At 38.7% G+C, this 5,887-nt stretch overlaps 1 pseudogene; it reads right to left on the bottom strand.

Moving 5' to 3' along the window:
• Positions 1–2,533: 2,533 nt before the first annotated feature.
• Positions 2,534–3,017, bottom strand: LOC131833148 (large ribosomal subunit protein eL21-like; annotated as a pseudogene).
• Between the last annotated feature and the right edge of the window lie 2,870 nt (positions 3,018–5,887).

Genomic DNA, 5,887 nt, shown 5'->3' with positions numbered 1-5,887 from the left:
GACTATTAAGCGTGGCTGCAGGCACCTGGAATAGACAGGACCAGAGGACAAAATACTGAAAATGGAATTTTAGGAAGAGATTGCTGCACAGAGTATGATGGGTTGAAAATGGATGGGATGGGGGAAGGGTGTTGGATGCAGGTAAATTGAATACCACAAATTAGGGTTTACCAGTAGAAGAAGGCTATGTGCAACTGGGCAGTGGTTGCAGGAGCACAGAGGAAGTCGGGGAGACAGAGCCATACCTTAGAGGGAGAGTTGACAAGCTACTGAACCTAGGAGACAAGAGAAGAGGCCGTGAAAAACAGCTAGATGATCTGATGACCAAAAGGCTAAGAGAAAGGTAATATCATTGAAGGGGAAAATGGGGAAACTGAGGGAGACGCAGTAGTTGGGGACACAGTGGTAAAGTAAAAGCCGAAGTGGAGTAACAGATGGGAACACCATTGAGAAAAATCTGAACAGTCGAATGATAAAAAGAATTAAGAAAGGAAATGGTCCCATTAGTTTTGACCTTGAGAAGGTGGAATTTCTGCTTGTGGTCTTTCCGGCTACAACTTGGAGGGAGAGAGTCAGGGAATGTGGCTGTGTAGAACTGTGACATCCTTGCCTACAATGGAGCTGAAGTTGTAGGAAGGGCTGAAATTATGTTTCTAATGGGACAAGATAGAGTCACACATGCAGATGACAAGAGGGGTAGATCCTGCTTTCTTGGAAACCAAATCCCTTCCTGTGCGGGTTCGATGGTATTCTTCCTCGGAAACCTACCAATTCCAAGACTGACTCAGTGATTTTTAAGATTTTCACTTGAGGATTTTTGGAGTAAAATTTCAAGACCACCATGTTTCTTCTGTTCTTTTACTTTAAGAGCAACACGGTGGAATGCCTTGCCTACACCAAAGGGTTCAGAAGAGCTATTTCTGTTTTTCCAAAGGGCTTAATATGGAAGCAGCTTATTCTCTCTGAGGAAAATGACACTTTGCAGAGGCCAAATATATTTCTGTAAATTGTGAAGGATAATAATATTGTTCCAATTAAGCTCTTCATGCTCACAGTATAGAGGCCAATCTGACCTTATACAAATAGGACAGTAGGAGAAAAAAGATGCTACTGTCAAAAATGCTCTCACCTGGAGGATAAATGTCACAAATAGGCAGTTGCCAAAAAACTCTAGAGAGGCTAGAAACATCATTCTATTTTTCCAAACGGATGACTAGATGAATTTGTAAGTTGAGAACCTATAGGGAGCTAGAATCAGGGAATTTGAATGATTTAGCCATGCTGAGCCAAGTGGCCTTTCTCAGAGTCTAGAATTTCTTATTTTCCAATACCAAAGCCTTAAATCCCTCAGGCAAATAGTCCTAGAAAAAATTTTTCATTATCGGCTCATTAGATGAATTTAACTCTGAGCTCTTGAAACGTATTTGTTTTACTATTAGTGATGCTTTCTAGAAGATTTCCTCATTTTTTTTTTTTGCCCTAAAAATGGTCTATGTCAGGTTCTGATAAAGGCCCATCCTTTTTTTTTCCTTTCTTGTGGACTTATAAAGAAAGATGGAGAACAAAAACCCCAGGAGAAGCCTTTCCTTAGTATATCTGTGAGCCATAATGTTGTCTATTTATGTGTTTTTAAAATACACAGTGAAAGATTATTTCTATATTCAGTGAAATATATTAGTGGTGTGAAGAAGGAGGAACTCACTACCGTACTTAAAATTCAATTAGCTTGGCTTCAGGCTTGGTGTGAGATTAGCTTGCATAGTGATATTTTTTCTCTCCTTAAATGCTCACATTTTATCCTCAACCATTAATATAAATGTTCATGATGAAGGATCAATAAATGCCCTGGAAACTTTTTTTTTAATTAAAGAAATTTTGCCTGTTTAAGGAAACAAATGTACTTGGGAAAGAAATATAGTACAATTTCATGCCCATTAACAAGGCATGTACTCATGCTACCTGTGGTTCTTTTGAGAAAACCTCTCATTTGAAGATTCCTAATTTCTGTTCTGTAACATGTTATACAATATTTGACTTCAGAGAGCAATTGTATGGCTTTTTTTGGTGGGTGATTGCAGAGTATGCAGGTCAAGTCTGTGGTGGTAGAAACATTGACCTAGCGTCATACAAGGGCATCTTCCTGAGTGAAGGCAAAGTGCCCTTTGGTGTAGGCAAGGCATTCCACCGTGTTGCTCTTAAAGTAAAAGAACAGAACTTCTCTCGTCTTCCAGGGCAGAAGCTCCAAGATGGCCCTCTTGATGGTCTAGATTCTCTTACACTTGGGTTCGTTAGGAATCTATCAGTCCAAATGTTTAATCCACAGAATTCATTTTAAAAGTGGTACCTTACCGGGAGCCCCATGGAGCAAAGAACTAATAGTAATGGTGGTGGGAAAGGGCAGAAGGAGTAAGGAGCTAGGGAGAGTAGTGTTAACCTTTTGCTGATTCTTTGTTTTTTGTATTTTTTGTTTTTGTTTTTTGTTTGTTTGTTTTTTGTTTTACAGTCTCGAGTTTTTTTTTTTTTTTTAAATTTGTCATGCCATGAATTCATGGGAAATGGGTTCCAGCAGCTCAGGTTTCTTTCCATCAGTTTCCCCAAAGTGTGCTTCTCTGGGTGGGCAGGCTGGCACTTCCACTGACCTCCAGAGCTTTCTCTTTGGCTTCCTTCTTTTTCTTCTCATTTTCCTTCATGTGCTTCAGGAAGCTGTCTTGGCTCTTTGAGGGCTTAATATGCTCAATACTTACATTGATACTTCTGGCCAGAATCTTGCCCTTAACTTGTTTGTTTACAACACTGCCAACAGCAGGCTGGGTAATACTGTAGACTCTTCCAGTTTTGCCGTGCTAATATTTGCGGGGTGTTCCTCCTCGAATAATGCCCATTCTCTTGATGTCCACAATATCACCTTTCTTGTAGATTCACATGTGCGTGGCCAAAGGAACAGCTCCATGTTTCGTAAAAGGCTGGGAGAACATAGAGGTAGTTCCTCTCCTCTTCCCCTTTGTTGTGGCCATTTTGGCAAATTACTGGAAGTTGGTGGTTCTGGCTGAAAGGCTCTTTTACTGATTCTAAGGCCACCTTGGGCTGATCTCTATTGCTGTTGTCTATGAGGAGGAGAGGGAAAACATCACCCAGATTCTTCTTACCTCATGAGTTTCTGTTTGAAGCAAGAACAATTCCAACTCTGAGAATAGCCTTTATCCCTCAGGCACTATGTTAGGAATGGACACCAAATCTTGTTTCTCCATCTACCCATGCATGCGTGGAGTTTCTTATGCCTGGAATAAGTTAGCGGCACTCCAGTCTTTACTCAGTGTCCAGCAGTGTATGAAAAATGACCCACTCTTATAGAGAATAACCAAGTTCAAGCAGATGATGTATTTCGTTTGTGAAGAAAAGAAAAAGCAATTTCTCATGAGAAGCCCAATATTTTTGTAAAAGTTGAACAGGAGGCTACTTAAGAAAATGTCTAGCTGCTTAAATGTAGAATGTGGGGAAGAGTCAAATCCAGGAAGATCCCTTTGCTCTAGCGTCTGTTTATTTTCGCTATGTTATGAATTAGATAGTTCTGTTTGCTTTAAGCTTTTGTGTTCCTGTTTTGTTTTTCTGACTTGGTTCTCCTTTGATGATGTGAGTTAAGTCAAATCTGATGACCCTCCTCTTTTCTTGCCTGTTTTTTTCACTCACATCATTGCTGGTGCAAAGGCAGCTTCGTTTTCACAGATATTGGTTCTTTATTTGTGCACATACTTATATAGCACTTTGATGAAGAAATGTTGATGTTTTCTTATACCGGTTTACCTCTTCTATCACTTATCTGGTGGTTGTTATCCCCTCCCTACTTTCTTGTTGATATTCCTTTTCAAATGAAAATATCCAAAGATTACATGAGTTTTTAACCTTGTTCCTGCTTAAGTTTATGAGTATTTTTTAAAGAGGAATTGTTTGTTTGTTTGTTTGTTTGTTGTTTTGAGAGGGAGAGAGGTAGAGGGTGGGGCAAGGTGAGAGGGAGAGAGAGAATCTTAAGCAGGCTCCATACCCAGTGTGGAGTCGGCCTGGAGCTTGATCTCCTGACCCTGAGATCATGACCTGAGCTGATAGCAAGAGTTGGATGCTTAACCGGCTAAGCCATCCACGTCCCCCAAGAATTTATTGTTTTAATTTCATCAAAAATATTTCTTGAAAAATTAGTGAAATTATAATTACTTATTGAAATATTTCAAAAATACAGAAGGATAATACAGGGCACAAAGTGAAACTTTCTATATCCCCTTAATCCCACTCCCCAGAGCTAAGAGTTTGACATATATGGTTCCAGTATTTTTCTATGTCTTTACAAATTTACCTTTATATCTATTTATCTATCTATCTTTCAATCAATCAATCATCTATCCATCTAGCTATCTTTCATATTTTCTTAAAACAAATGGAATATACTATATACCCTCAGTTATTATTATTTGCAGTAGTTATATTCTAAAAAATTGCTCTAAACACTAAATTAGTGAATACTGAACCATTGCTCCTAGGGGAAATTCAGAGTTAGGTTCCTGTGAGCCTCTGGTTGACAACATTTTCATCAACTGATCAATAAAAACACCTGTTTTATATGTATTTCTGTCTAAAGACACCATATATATATAGTATATATATATAGTATATATATATATACTATACTATATATATATATAGTATATATATAGTATTGTATTTATTTATTTGACAGAGACAGAGAGAGACAGAGAGAGAGCAAGAACGTGCAAGCAGGGTGAGCTGCAGAGGGAGAGGGAGAAGCATACTCTCTGCTGAGCAGGGATCCTGATGCGGGGCTTAATTCCAGGACCCTGGGATCATGACCTGAGCCACCCGGGTGCCCCTTGATCTATACTATTAACTCTTTAATACTGAACTCATGGCCAACAACACTATAACTCAGGTCTGAACAAAGCTTATCTAACACACATATTTTCTTTTATGAACTTTTTGGGCTTAAGAACACCAGATGGCTCTTAAGTACTACTTAGGGGGCCATTTTAAACAGTAAAGTCAGGGGAGCTCAGGATCATTCAGTCCATTAAGCTTCTGCCTTCTGCTCAGGTCATGATCTCAAGGTCCTATGATCAAGGCAGTGCTTGATCAAGCTGAGCTCTCTGCTCAGTGGGGAGCCTACTTCTTCCTCTCCCACTTCACCCTACTCCTGCCACTGTGCTCATGCTCTCACTCTCTCTCATATAAATAAATAAATAAATAAATAAATAAATAAATAAATTTTTAAAAATGGCAAAATCAAATGCAAAAAAATGTAGCAAAAAGATCATTGGAAGGACATGTGTTTGTAAAGCAAGAGCTGAAATAAGAAGACAGAGCATCATCTTGTTCAACCTCAGCTGGAAACATGCACATTATGTGATTCAAAATTTTCACTGCTCTATGCATATCTGTGAATGAGTGCCAATGTGCTGTGAGCATTGGTTTTTGGGTTAGAAATGTATTTTAATGGGTAGGCAGATTCACAAATACAGAATCTATAAATAATGAGGATTGACTCTATCTCTCTGCAATGTGTTTTTCTTTCCCTATTCAACAATAATTTATAGACATCCTTCCATGCACTTCAAGTTTGTTGAGAATGTGCCAGGTACTGTGCTTAGTGCTGGGATACTATGTTGAACAAAACAGAACAGAATCTGTGTTCCTAAAGCTTCAGTTTCACTATGGATAGATAATGTAGTCCTAGGTAGTGGTAAGTGTTCTGAAGAAAAATAAAACAGTTTAAGGGGTAGAGAATGACAAAGAGAATGTCAGCTACAGTGGTTAGAGAAAATTTTCTGATGAGGTGACATTTGAACAAGATTTGAATGATTTAATAGAATCAGCTAACTAGATT

Source organism: Mustela lutreola, chromosome 6 (assembly GCF_030435805.1).
Source record: "Mustela lutreola isolate mMusLut2 chromosome 6, mMusLut2.pri, whole genome shotgun sequence".
In the NCBI taxonomy this organism is placed as follows: Eukaryota; Metazoa; Chordata; class Mammalia; order Carnivora; family Mustelidae; genus Mustela; species Mustela lutreola.
Note: the sequence above shows the minus strand (reverse complement) of the source record. Positions and strands in the feature narration are given on the sequence as shown.